Consider the following 15,906-nt stretch of genomic DNA (forward strand, 5'->3'; position numbering starts at 1 on the left):
TTGCGTAGGCTTGAGGGTAGGGTCCCTGCACTCTGAGGGGAAGGCTTTCTTGGAGGCATGCCTTTTTGGATAAAGGGTCTTAGTGTTTCTCACTCTCTGCCTGTTGTCTGAATGTGATTCTCTGTATGTATCCCATCTACTGTAGGATGCAGCTTCTCTGATGACTACTGAGGAACGCACAGATCAAATTAATCTTTCTGTGTTTTCTGTTGTCTATACTGAATTAATTATTTTCATTGTTAGTTTTAATGACACTAAATTCAGTCTGACATCTACTGATATCTAAATTCAGATTTTTAAAAATAAGTTTAACATGCATTTTATTTTTAAGATATTTATGTCTTATAGTGAAAATATTATAGATATAAAATATATAATGTATCCAATAAAATTGTATGCCCAGCTAGAAAAAAAATATATATATATATATCAGCTGTTGAAACTTAATTATTCACTTCAAAGTGTATAGAGTACCTGTGGAAATCTAGAACATCAACACTTCAGAAGTCTATTATAAAACATATGTTTCTCTCTTCATTGACATTAGCCTTTGTTTACAAAGCATTTCTTTGAAGATTGATCTTGACTTTCATACCAGGATATATAAATCTTATATGTCACTCCTGACGACAATGGAATTCTTTGATCTTTTCATCATGTAAACATCTTTCATTTCTTACACATGCTAAAGATAACTGCAAGCTATTATACAATGAACTATTAAACACAAAATAGTTAAATGTATATCTGACTAAATATAAAAAAATAAAAGGATCTCTACTGTGAAGATACATATTCTGACAATTAAGGCTAATGTTGATAATCTTTTATCGTACATTTTCATACTTTCAGTATATAACATAAATATCAAATATAATTTGATTTTTCACATGCCACTTTACTGCTTTATGCAAACTAAACTAATCTGGTCACATTTATAATAAATTTATAATATTTTAGATACTTCAAATGTTTTAAAGTTTGGATGGTAAAGAGGTAACTGCTTTACTTGTTCTTACTTTCTTAGGAGAGCTCTCCAGATCTTTACACCATCATTTTTAAGATTTTTGATATGCATTGTTAAATGCTAAAAATAAGTGCATTATAAAGGCAACCTATGGTGGAAATAATTGCATGTTATTGTCTACTTTATTTAGAATAGCAGATTGGAGATGTTAATAATAGTTCTTAAACAGAGTGTGCTATTGAAAGATCGTGACAAATAAATTCATGTAAATCAAAGTTGACTTTAATCTTTTCCTTTCTTTCTCAGTACACTTAGGAAATTTTATGAAAGTTTTGAGTGTGTTATGCTACGATTGCATTACCTGGAACATTGTGTCTTGGAAATACAACTCTATTTTTACTGTCATTAATTTGAATCAAAAAGTAGTACTCCTTTTAAAGTAGAAATTGTATTTCTTATCTAGTAATTTACCCAGATCTTGATTCATTAAAAAAAAAACAACAAAAAAAAACTTGAAAAACCAACGAAGTTTCTTCCAAGCTTTGAGTTTCATACAAAAATAGGAAATGAGCTAGACTTTTCAGGCCAAATAAAAGCAAACATTAATAATATTTTATCCTACCTGGCTCTTGATATTGCCTCAAGAACAGCATACTGGCTCTTGTATCTCAAGATACAAGGTCGTTCTTTCACAAGTTACACATGGTGAAGATCGTCTTATCTGAAAATTCTTTTTATTTATTTATTTATTTATTTACCACTTTTTAATTAATTTATTCATATTACATCTTGATTGTTAGCTCTTCCCCTGTTTCCTCCCATTCTTCCCTCCCTCCCACTTCCCCCTTTCTCCCCTCCCCTATGTCTGTGATTGAGGGAGACTTCCACCCCCTATATATGCTCTAAGATTATCGAGTCTCTTCTTGGTAACTTGATATCCTTCCTATGAGTGCCACCAGACCTCCCAATCCAGGGGACATGGTCAGAAAAGGGGCACCAGAGTTCATGTGGGAATCAGATCTCACTCTCCACTCAACGGTGGAGAATATCGTGTTCGTCGGCTAGGTCTTGGTAGGGGTTCGAAGTTTACTGCCTATATTCTCCTTGGCTGGTGCCTTAGTTTGAGGAGGACCCAAGGACCCAGATCTGCCTGTCATAAAGTTCTTCTTCTTAATTCCCCATCTGACTTGCCAATACATATAATTCTCATACCAACATACATCACAGACTCATTTATTTTTCCCAATGTATTGTCTCTAGACCTTTAAATAGTGGCTGTCCTTTTTATGGCCCATAGTCACTCCTCAGTGTATACATAGCAATATCAAAGGCCAGGGATAATGAGCCCCTTCTCTCTTGTATGACACACAGTTTTTTTTCAGAGACTATGTGGCAGTCACATGATATGTGTGACAGGAACAAATCACAGATCTTGAGATTTAAAAAAAAAATTCGATTTCATATAGATAAGTTTCAAATAATTAAATCTTTTTTTTCTAAACAAGTTTTAGATTTGACATTCTGAATAGTGAAGCTTTTTTGATAAAGGGAAGATAAGGATGAATGGTATTTAGTATTTTCTTTTTGGCATCATTATGGCAGAACATGTATGTATATATATATTTGAAAATACTCTCATTCATTATATGAAATAGAAGTTCAAATGTTTATTCCCATATCAAGGTAGGAATTGTCCATGAGGAAATTACACTTCAACTCATGAGACTAAAGATGTAGTCATGTGTTGATGCATGTGTGTGCACCTATTTCTACTTATATACATCATCTATGAATCATCATTCTGTTTTTATTTTCCCTATGGGATATTCATGAAATGTTGAGACTGAATGGAAAAAATGAATAATATTCAAAAGCACACTACAATAAAAAAATGTGCCTAATTGATATGAGATTTTTCAGATTATTTAAGTTAGAAGAAAAGACAGATGATTTTGGTAGGAAATTACTTTATGGAAAGATAAGGAGTTCTTAGCACTAATTTTATTTGTAGATGACTAATAAATTTGCAGGATATTTTTTGGGGTCAGTGAACATGCTTTTTAATACTATATCCTTCATAGAAAATAGAAATATATTATTATCACACTATAAACAAGGAGCTCATTCATTACTGTCAAAGGAAATGATTTAAGCCCACCTCCAAACCCATGTTATATCAGGTGACAGGGCTTAATTTTTTATATGACATGACATGCTGATATAGTAGAGAACATGGTTTACAAACAAAAATCTGTGAAAGATACTTTCTGAAAACACTATGTCATCATCCATTTAAGCAAACACATAATATAGATATGCTTACGTACTCATTGGTGTCTTTTAGGGAAGACTACCAAAATATTACTGTTACCTTAAATAGCAAATTACAGTAGTTTAATTTAATATATTGATGTATTAAATGATTAAAAATGTATAAAACACAGGCTTATAACATCTTCATGGATGAACAAGAGCAGAAAAGACTATGCCATCATGCTTCATGAAAATACTTGTTCTTTTGGTCAATGTTTTATGTAAGTAGACTGAAACTGATGGAATGCTTTGTTGATGCAATATTGTGTACCAATGGACAGTAGACCTCAAGGAAAACACAGGAATCCACATCTCTAAGCTGAAACGTGAGGAGTTTTAGTTGTGATTCACTTTTACTTTTCTTTTTTTTTTTTTTTTTTTTTTGGTTTTTTTTTTTTTTTTTTTTTTTTTTTTTTTTGGTTTTTCGAGACAGGGTCTCTCTGTAGTCTTGGCTGTCCTGGACTCACTTTGTCGACCAGGCTGGCCTCAAACTCACAGTGATCCGCCCGCCTCTGCCTCCCGAGTGCTGGGATTAAAGGCATGCGCCACCACGCCCAGCTCACTTTTACTTTTCTATGGAAAACAACAGCATTCCCTGCCTTCCAAATCTATTACTTAAATAAAACATTAAAGAAGTAAATAAAAGAAAAGCACTTTTGAAATTTGGGAAATTGGGTAAATTCTTTTTATTTTATTATTTTTTATTTTATTTTATTATTTTTGTGGATTTTTTATTAATTTATTCATATTACATCTCAGTTGTTAGCCCATCCCTCGTATCCTCCCATTCCTCCCTTCCTCCCACTTCCTCCCTACTCCCCTCCCCTATGTCTGTGTTTGAGGGGGACCTCCTCTCCCTATATATTCTCATAGGGTATCAAGCCTCTCCTTGGTGACCTCTTATCTTTCCTCTGAGTGCCACCAGGTGTCTCCATCCAAAGGACATGGTCAAATATGGGGCACCAGATTTTGTGTGAAAGTCAGATCTCCTTCTCCGCTCAACAGTGGAGAATGTCCTGTCCATCGGCTAGTCTGGGTAGGGGTTCGAGGTTTACTGCCTATATTTTCCTTGGCTGTTGCCATAGTTTGCAGAGGATCCCAGGGCCCAGACTCGCCTGTAGTTTTCCAGGACCCGCTGGATCCTTCTATATCCTCATTCTCCCAGGCTTCTCACACCTAAAGTCTAAATAGTATGTCCTCCCCTCTTACCTATTTTCCTGGTAGGTACAGTTTTTCATAGGGATGTACACCTTGGACTAGTGTCTTGATATAAGTGAGTATATGCCATTTAGCTCTTTTTGCTTCTGTGTGAACTCACTCATTATGACAATTTCTAGTTCAATCCATTTGTCCACAAATTTCGGAAATTCCTTGTTTTTAATAGCTGAGTAGTATTCCATAGTGTAAATGTACGACAGTTTCTTTATCCATTCTTCTACTGAGGGACACATAAGTTATTTCCATGTTCTGGCTATTATGAATAAGGCAGCTATGAACATGGTTGAGCATATGTCCCTGTTGTGTGGTAGTGCATCTTCTGGGTATATTCTGAGGAGTGGAATAGCTGGGTCTTGAGGAAGCCCTATTCCCATTTTTCTGAGAAAGCGCCAGATAGCTTTCCAAAGTGGTTGTATTAGTTTTCATTCCCACCAGCAATGAAGGAGTGTTCCCCTTTATCCACACCCTCGCCAGCATGTGGTGTCAGTTGAGTTATTGATCTTAGCCATTCTGATGGGTATAAGATGGGAATCTCAGTGTCGTTTTGATTTGCATTTCTCTGATGACTAAGGAGGTCGAGAATTTCTTTAAGTGTTTCTCAGCCATTTGATATTCCTCTGTTGAGAATTCTCTGTTTAGTTCTGTGCCCCATTTCTCTATTGGGTTATTTGGTTTGGTGGTGTTTAATTTCTTGAGTTCTTTATATATTTTGGATATTAGACCTTTGTCAGATGAAGGGTTGGTGAAGATCTTTTCCCAGTCTGTAGGCTGTCGCTTTGTTCTCTTGACAGTGTCACCTGCCTTACAGAAGCTTCTGAAATTGTGTAAATTATTCTCTCTCTCTCTCTCTCTCTCTCTCTCTCTCTCTCTCTCTCTCTCTTTATCTATCTCTCATTATCTGTCTCTCTCTGTGTATATCTCTGTCTCTGTCTCTGTTTTTCTGTGTCTCTTTGCCTCTGTGTCTCTGTCTCTTTCTCTCTGCTAACTTCATGTGGATCAGGATATAAAGCTCTCCAATTCTATTCAAATGACATCCCTGTCTGCTCTCCATCATGATAATAATGGATTAACCCTGTGAAACTGTAAGCAACACTCAGATTAAATACTTTTTTCATAATAGTTTTCTTGGTTATGCTGTCTTTTCACAGCAATATAAGAGTATAATGGTAACTAAGACTTAGTCTCTCATTTAAATGAATATTTGAATTTAAAGCAAAATCATTTGTTTTTCTTGTAGTAACTATATAGATGATCACCTTTGGCTGTTTCATTTCTGGTACACAGAGGTGTGTTCATTATACTTTTGCAATGAGAAATATCTGGAGGCTGCTGAATAATAGGAAATTCATTAGTCTTTTCCATTCAATTATAAGACAAAGGAAAATGTGCTCTAATGCATTAATATCCACATTAGTATCCCATAACTGAATTGAAATATTCTTCATAATAATTCATTAAGTCATGTATTTAGTTCTTACTCTTTAATAAATGCTTTTATTTGGACATTGCCACTTTTTATCATTTAAATTGTGTAAATCATAAACTGTCTGGAAACAAAGACATTGGACAATGTTTGGGCTCCTCCAAATTATGCATTTAAATTAGTCACAAAAGTCCTTTTTTTTTTACCTTCCTTTGTATTATCTAACATTTATGGTCTCCCAATGTTCTATAATAATTAATTTATCTCAGACTTAATGACCAAGACCACAGATTGAAGATATCTAGGAGTGAAGCCTCTGTAATGTAAAATAAGTACCAGGAGATCATTAGGGTGAAGAACCTACAGTGGCATTATTGTGTTGATAAGAAATATCATCCTATGCTTGGATCACAAGGTACCAGAACAGCAGCCATGCCAGTACTGACCAACTCAGCTGCCCCTTGGGCCAGATCTTGTGCTAAGTCAGTCCACCACAACATCTACTCCATCTGAAAGCTGTCGGAGTAGGTGGAGAAGCCTTTCAGAGTAAGGCCAACAAGGTGTTGTGGAGCAGCCTAGAGCTTGCATTCTGACTCACTGCCTGGCTTTATGATGACCCTGGTTCTTAAAAAGGACTGGATATTCAAGATGAAGAATGCCTCCTTTCCTTGCTTGGACTTCCTCAAAAGACTTGTGCTGTCCCTGGAGGCCACTCTGATATACAAGATCCACTGTCCCAGGCTGTGTTGAACCCAGAAGTTCATATGGCAACCAGGAGCTGTGTTGATGTACCTGGCTTGATATCTGAATGACATACACTGCTACCTGAGGCTATGTTGATGGTAATTTCAGGGTCTATGCTATTGCTGGGGCCTATGTCTGAGTCCATGGTCCTATGGCAAGCAGGGTCTATGCTGATATTTGTGGCCTTTATTACTACTGAAGACTATGCAGATGTCCACAGTCTGTGTTGCATCCTGAACCCACGTTTATGTCATTGGCCTGTGTTGTTGCCAAGTGTTTTAATGGTGTCTATGGGACAATCAGTGGTTGAAGACCATGTTGATCTCTGTGGCCTGTACTGTCATCAGAGATGATACTGAGGTCTATGGCACATGCTGACCTTGTGGATGTTTGTGGTCCATGTTGTAAACATAAGCCCTGTGTAAGTCCATGATCCTTTCTCCCACTGACAGAAAAGGGCAAGGAAGATACTTTTTCTGTGATATTGTTGACAGCCTATTTACAGTTGAGAAAGAATGGCACAGAAGGCTTCAATGACACTCTCCCCCCAACATTTATAGTCATTCTTTCTCTTATCACTGTCTGTTCTGAGTTTTCAATAACTTTATTTATTCACGTTACAATCTGATCACAGCACCCACCATCCTCCCTTCCCCACCACCACCCTTTTCTCCCCTCCCAGCTCCTCTATTGGAGACCCACCCACCCTTCATCAAGTTGCATCATAAATGAGCACATTTGAATTCTCTTCCCCTGTGATCTGGGGAGGCAGCCTCTTGGAAAGAGGAGGGGGTGATCAAAAAGCAGGCAACTGAGTCCATGTCTGAGACAGCCCCTGAAAGATATTCATCTATGTTCACAGACAGGAGCCTAGCATAGTTGTCCTATGAAAGGCTCTACACACCAGCAGACCAAAACAGATGCTAAGAATCACAACCAAGCAGTGGGTGAAGCTTGGGGAGTCTGGTGGAAGAGTGAGGGTAAGAATAGAAGGATCTGGAGGGGACAGAAGTTTAACAAGAAGACCAACAAAGCCAATTGAACCAACTCACCATGGCCCAGGGTGGTTTTCTGAGACTGAAGTACCAGCCAAGTGCCATGGATAGACTGGAGCTAGAGCCCCTACATCGATGTAGTTGATGGGAAGCTCAGGCTTCATGATTAACTTTCTTATGAGTTAGGCATCCATGGTGAATACCTTCAATCCCAGTTCTGGGGAAGTAGATGAGAGGATCCCTCCTTCTTGTTGGTCTGCCAGTCTATTTGCATTTCCAGTATATAAAAAATAAGAACAGAGCTATTGATAGCACCTCTGGGCTCCATGTGCATACACAAAGCACACATAGAAAAACAAACAAACTTAAATGCTCTATCTCAAGTGTCCCCTCCCTTTGTGATATTGGACACCCTTTATGATTCTTAGGATACCCTAAATATTGGTGTCCTATATACTTCTGCATTTTTCCATATAGTTCTCTCTCTGTCTCTGTCTCTCTGTGTCTCTGTGTCTCTGTGTCTCTGTCTCTGTCTCTGTCTCTCTCTGTCTCTCTCTCTCTCTCTCTCTCTCTCACACACACACACACACACACACACACACACACACACACATGCAAACGAATAGCAATAACAAAATGTGCAGTCTCAGATTAATTGCTAGGAGGAATAGATCCCAAATCTAGAATCATCTCAGTCACTTCCTATCTTCATTCATTAATAATACTTTAGCTATCATTCTCAACATCAACCACTGAAAAAATTTAAACTGACTTATAATATCTACTTTTGTTCTCTGACATTTATGATTATAATATATTCTTAAAGTTTTTCTTTCTCAAAGGTTGGTATCCAAACAAATCAACTTTTAATGTTTTCTTAAGAATGTATTTCAAATTATCTAAGCATCAGCCAGAATTTAGGTGTGTTATCTCTGCCTTTTCTTTTGCTACTTCGAATAAGGACAACACAATTCAATGTACATACCATTCTTTTTATTAGTACAGATTACCACCCTATAATCTTCTCTGCAGTTTTCTGGTTCATTTTTCCCAATATTAATGAGTTAATAACTATAGTATAAGTCCCACCAACATGGAAGTATTCCTTAGACTCTTTGTAGTGTCTCTTCTCTTTAATCTCCTAAACAAACAAAGGAATGAACAAACAACAAAACAAACCAATAAAGGAACAAACTTTCGTTATGATCACCTCTATTCTATGGCTTAAATTCCTCTTGTAATCTCCAGTAGAGTTGATTTGTCCTACACCAGTGTCCTGAATCCAGTGTGACATCTGTTGTAATTGTACCAAAAATATCTCCTAATGAGTGACACTATTTAAAAGGATTAGGACTTTTAACTTCGTTGTAGTAAGATGGTCTTCTTAGAGGAAGTGTATCACTGGGGCTAGAAATGTTCAAGTCCCCAAACAAGGCCCAATGCCCCTCTTTTCCTACTGCCTGCCATTCTGGATTTATATATTTCATCTACCTCTCCAACAGCATGTCTGTCTGCATGCTGCCATGCTACCCACCATGCCAATAATGGACTAAACCTCCTAAATGTAAGACAGCTTCAATTAAATGTTTTTCTTCAGAAGAGTTTTGATGACGATGCTATCTTCTTACAGTAACAGGACACTAAGACAATATCCTCACTTTTTATAATGGTTTCAACTCTAATCCCAATTTCATCATAATCATATATTCTTTTGAAAACATTTATTTATTAACATATATTTTATTAATTTATTTGTATTACATCTCAGTTGTTATCCCATCCCTTGTATCCTCCCATTCTTCCCTTCCTCGAATTTTCCCCTTATTCCCCTCCCCTATTACTGTGACTGCAAGGACCTCTTCCCCCTCTATATGCTCATAGGGTATCAAGTCTCTTCTTGGTAACCTGCTGTCTTTCCTCTGAGTGCCATCAGGCCTCCCCATCCAGGAGACATGGTCAAATATGGGGAACCAGAGTTCGTTTGAAAGTCACAAGTAGAACATTATGATGGGCAGATCTGGGCCAAGGGCTCTTATACAAACAATGCAACAGCCAAGGACAATATGTGCAGTAAACTTCAAACTCCTACCCAGATCTTGCCAATGGACAGGACATTCTCCACTGTTGAGTGGAGAGTAGGGACTGACATGAAAACATTTCTTGACCACCAAAAGTCTGAAATTTTGTTAGACCCCATACTAAAACCAATCACAGTCATTAAGATATTTTAAAACAATGTACTTAACCTATTTTCTAAATATGTACTCATCCTGTTGAAATATCTTGCATTTAAGAGAATACTGTAATCATCTTATTGCTCCTTGGGTTTTTTCTGAAATTAGCTTTAGATGTATTAATGTATGAAGTTAAAATAAAATCACATCATTTCCATTACTTCCAAACTTTTTATCTGAGTGGACAACTTAAACTAATACATACATTAAATCTTAACCAATAAACTCTTCAATATCTCTGACCTATAGTAATGTATATATGCATGTAATATATGTATGTGTGTTATTATAATCATGTGATCAAAGCAGCCAGCAAATTTGGAAACAGCCTTATCCAAGAAGTATCTCCCACAAGTCTTGAAGGATACAGCCTGATTAATCTGTTTGTAATGTTTTTAGGAATTTTGGCCTAAGTAAGGGTGAGTTAATTTAATACTTTTCTTGTAAACCTCTGTTAAAGTCTTTTTGTGAAGTAACACTCGTTCCTTTCCCATGCCATACAATTTTGAAGATGTATTTATTTATTTGTTTCTTTGTTTGTTTGTTATGTATACAGTGCTTTGTCTGCATGTACACCTGCAGGCCAACAAGGGTATTAAATCACACTGTAGATGGTTATGTCACTATGTGGATGTTGGGAATTGAACTCAGGACCTCTGGAGAAGCATTCAGTGTTCTTAACCTCTGAGACTTCTCTCCAGACCCTTTAAAGTATTTATTTATTTATTTAATTTATATGCGTGAAATCCATATGTAGGCTGCATTCATAACAGCATGTCAGAAAAAGGCATCAGACCTAATTATAGATAGTTGTGAGACACCATGTGGTTGCTGAGAATTGAACTCAGGACCTCTTGGAAGAGCAGACAGTACTCGCAACCAGAGGCAGGTCTCCATGCCATACTTTTTGTGTTGTTCAATAAACATAAAGCAAATATGTTTGTTAGGGGTAGATAGAAGACATAGGACAGAAGTGTACATTTCAATTTGTGCTTACTCTTGGTAAAAAATAATCCTGTGCAAAGTAAATCTGTTGTCATTCTTTAAGGCAATTGCAATGCATTTCAAGGTTCCCTAGAGGTTTCCTAAATGTGTTCTGATACACATAGCTATTCAATAGTAGAGTTATGTATTATCAATTTTTCTCAAGTCCACAATAAATGTTCTTTGTAGTCAAATTTTGTTGGTTTTTAATAGCTGAATTTGCTAATCACCTAATTACAACAGAGAATACAACAAAAACATTTCTTAAAAACTATCGAAAATGGTTACCAGAATAGTTGATATGTTGTCATAGAAATACCAAAATTGAAATCCATATATAGGTGGTTTTTGTCTATAAAATAATTTTCTCCTCCATATGGCTGCAAATTCTGTTATATACAATAAAGCATTAAAAACTGTCTTCATACATTGTCTGCTTTTGTTTACAGGTTCTTCTCATTCATTTCCTTTTTTATTAAATATTTTTAAAAATTATATATTCATTTATATTATTATGTACATACACAATAAACTAACTATGCAAGAAGAACCAGGACACAATAAAGATTTTTGTAGATGACACATTCCTAGTGTTTTGGCTCTTTGTATTTGGCAGCCTTGAAGAAAATATCTTTCCTATCTTGATGCATCTAAATTTCTGAATTTAAATCAATCTCCATCACATCTCATCATTATCACTTTAAAATATCTATCTAGACCTAAGAACATCTCAACCCCTGAACATCTAAGCTTAATTGTTAATTTCTATTGCTCTTTTGTCAGTATACTGACAATCTCCTTAGTTCATTGTGCATATTATGTCATTTGTGAGTTTTGCAGAAAAGTATTCATATTGAAAAATTTCCACCATAGCTATGGCTTACTCATATTAAGCTCAAAACACCCATTTGCCTTAATTACTAGCTTACTCTCAGAATACCCTTATGACCTTCCAAATGTACCTAATTATGTCCTCCAGTGATTGCCTATTATGCTTCAATGAATCTCATAATGAATTACTATGTATATGTAAATGCATACTGTGGTCTAGATAAAGATTTGCTTAAATTAATGTACAATGTAACTTATAATATTCCAAGATCACCCACTGTTAAAAAATACATATATGTGCACTAAATGTTTCAAATGACATATGTATGTGTATACTTACTTCAGATTATCTGCATGTATGACTGCCCATCCATTCTCTGATCACTTGAAGTGCATTTGACTAAAGGTTCCAGCTGTTGTCCTATCTAAGTTGTCATGGTTTTCACACAGAAATTACATTTCCCACAAGACTTTAGACAAAATCTCATCAGATGAGGGATGTTCAGTTCTGCCCCTGGGAGAAACTTCAGTTTAACAATGGCCTTACTATTCTTTAGAGTTATTTTGAACTGTGGTATGCTTTCACTTTTTGTTTCTTTTTCTTTCTCTGATCTACCTGGAATCAGATCTATGTTATGTTGGTTGATTTGTCCATTCTTTTCTCTCTTTCTTCCTTATTTTTCCTTGATAGCTATTGCTCTGAATAAATGACACAGCCAATTCAGTGTGGCTATCTCTTAGATAATTAATGATGAACACAAATGGCAGCTATATTGTCTCAAGCTTACAATATGAAGAAAAGAAATGACTCCTGTATCATACATTTGAACTGAAGTATGGTCAGTTGGTGAGGGGCAAATTGCCTCAGATATGACAGCTCATCAACTGTTAAATATTACACTTGAAATTGCCTTGGAAACTTTCCAATGGAGCAGACTGCCATAGCAGATGTGATGATAAGACATTCACAAAAATGAGAATCAAGGTAGTGGGAACTATAAAAAGAGGAGGAGAGGCAGGTTACTTCTAAGTTATGCCAAAACCATCAGGGAGACATTAAGAAACAGCGGTCCTCCAACAAGCCATTAGAAGCTGATGATAGAAAGAGGGTGTCTAGGCAAGCTGCTTTATGTCTAGAGTTTAAAACAAAAGCTGAAGGTGACATTATATAAAGGTCATAACATTGTTCTTAAAATAAAACCAATCAAACAACATACAAAACAGAAAATCTGAGACCCCGAATCATGGTAAAATCCCAAGTGTAAGGCAGTAGCAAAGTGTGTTTAATGCAGCCTCTACTGGACTCTCTGGGCAAGGGGAGGCTGCCTCCATTTCTTCCATTTCCCATTATTGACTAGTACTGTTGTATGCTAGAAGTTTTTGTTTTAGAAGGCAAGAAATGTTCCAAATAATATGCCCGACAGAGCTGGATTTGGCTGTGATAAGTCTACCCTAGGAGAGAGACAATCCAGATAATAGGCCTAATATATCAAACAAATTTTAAGTGTATATTGGTTATAGCTAGAGAATTTTTATTGGATTGAAACTTAAGGGAGCTTTATGAAGAGGGTGAATATAAAGAACAGAGATATCAGATACCATGACCTGAATTTGATAAAGATGTTGCCTTTCCTTTACACTATTGGTAGAACAACAATAATAAAATAATACAATATAGAGACACACTGGTTCAGAACTAGACATGGTTTATTATTAAATACAAAGAAAATGGTCTCTGTTCTCAATATTTCTGAGACAGAGAGAGAGAGAGAGAGAGAGAGAGAGAGAGAGAGAGAGAGAGAGGAAGCAGACCAAATTTCGTTTACATGGCCAGATTCCTGGATTCTTGTGTTTCTTAGTTTTTGAGTAAATTCATACTCTTTACTTTGGTAATACTGAATCTGAGATTTCCTTTCCTATTCGAGATTTCTTTCACTAAAGAAAGCCTCACCTCCTTAATATGGAGTCTTAGTTGCCTCAGGCTGTTATATCTAAGTACTACATATTGAGGTGGCATGAATAACAAAATGTGCTTTCTGACAGTTCTAGATGATATAAATCTAAGTTGAGGTATGGAAGTTGCTATTTTGCTCCAAAACATCTCACTTTGGTAATAATTTTCATGTTCAAATAACAGGTGTTTACTTGTGTCCATGACTCCCTTTTATAAGAAGACCAGCCCTACTAGATTACAGTGTATGCTACTGAGTTCATTTTACTTAATGAACATTGGAAATAGTCCATTTAGTGCTGCATCACATCTCATGATATTAGGACATAGACGCTTCTGCAGATACATAGTTGAAAGGAATTAGTCAACCTGTAATATATGAGAGGTTTCATTCATTCAAGTAACACTTTTTTTCAAGTAGCAGCCCTTCCATGTTCCCAGAACACTAACACCTGTCTGGTTTCCTCTAATTCTCTTAGATCAAAAACACTAGTTTATTTCCATTTGGGGGATGGAATGAAAATAAACACCTCCAGGTTTAAGGTACATATTATTTTTATCTGTTATGATACTGCCTTAAAGTATTTGTACTTAAAGAATTTTAATTTATATTCATATTATTTTTTGCTACCTTTTAGCATGCTTTATTCTCTACTAATAAAATAATTGCTTTTTGTGGGCATGAAAAATATATACACATAATTATACATATACTACTATGCATACCTAATAATTTCATATTACTATATATTGTTACATAAACACATAATGTATATGTAGCTAAATTCTTTTCATCTTCATCTTTGTTAGAATCAATTGAGAAATTGTTCTTTCTTGCTTGCAAAACAATACCACTAAAACCGTGTGTGTGTGTGTGTGTGTGTGTGTGTGTGTGTGTGTGTGTGTCTGTATGAAATCATTCCAAAATAATATATTTAACATACAGGCTACCTATATAAAACCATGTGTCTCTATAACATATATCATCTGCATATATAGTACAGGTATAAAGAAATGGAGCATTTGCAAGAAACTATATTATCTGAGTTTATATGGCTAAATGTGGAGAATGACAGAAGGATATAGTTTCCTTCTTTTCTAAATGACTCCACTGAGAGCATTTGAATTGTTTGTGGTGAACATCTGCAGGCTGCAGACTTTTATTTCAGAAATGAGTGTGCAGGGCAAAGGTTACAGCTCTTTGGTAAAGTGCTTGCTTAGCATTCAGGAGGCTGTGACTTCAATTACCATCTCCGCAAACACAATTCATTAAAATAAGCTTTAAATATTTTTTCAGGATATACAAGATACGAAATTGCCTCAAGAACAGTAATTTTATGTCTAATTATCCATTATGAAGGGAATCATGAGTATTATAAGTTGAATTGTATAAGTAAAGAAATAATACATGTTATAAAACATTTAAATAATGTAATGTGTGACAAAATGAATCATTTAAAAGTACTTCATATTTTTTTTTTGAGCATCAGAAATGTGTATTTGAGATTTAGAAACAGACATGTCAGTCTTCTGGATGTGACATAGCCTTTGCACTCATGAGCTCATTGCAGCCACTGTGATATGTACAAAAGTTGCCCAAGGATAGGAGCATAAAAATTTCACCATTGGCCTGGCCAGGTGGCAGCACCCAAGGAGGCCGATGTAGACGGATATCTGTAAGTTGGAGGCCATCTTAGTCTCCAAAACAAGTCCAGAACAACCAAGACTATATTGAGAAATCTTGTCTTCAAAAACAAAAACAAAACAAAAAACCCAACAAACTAAACAAACAAACAAAAAAGTGTGTTCATCATGGTTGAGAGAAGGTCCCAGGACCAGTAGGATGATCAGCTATGAATTATTGTTGGGAGAGGGGTGCCATTTTCTTCAGTGGCTGAGCCACAGATAGGTTGACCTTTCTTCATTGAATAACTTCCCAACCATTCGCAGGCAAGTAACTCAGTGGGCCACACACAGGAAGATAGCAAAGTAGGAGGAAGACTGATTGCAAACACTGACAGTGGGCGAGAAAGGAAAGGAGCATGGAGGTAGGTGAAAATAGCTTCCATTATGGAAGTACAAGAAGCCATCGTATAATAAGAGCACTTCCTATTTTCAACTAAAAATTCCAGACAATCAGTCATTAAATGTAGCTTATCTGAAGTTAAAAATGATAGAAATTCATTTAATATTATATGTTAGTCAATTAATCCAATATAGTACCTTTTAGAAATATAGGTATATAC

This window comes from Acomys minous (genome assembly GCF_964271855.1).
Source record: "Acomys minous genome assembly, chromosome: 5".
NCBI lineage: Eukaryota > Metazoa > Chordata > Mammalia > Rodentia > Muridae > Acomys > Acomys minous.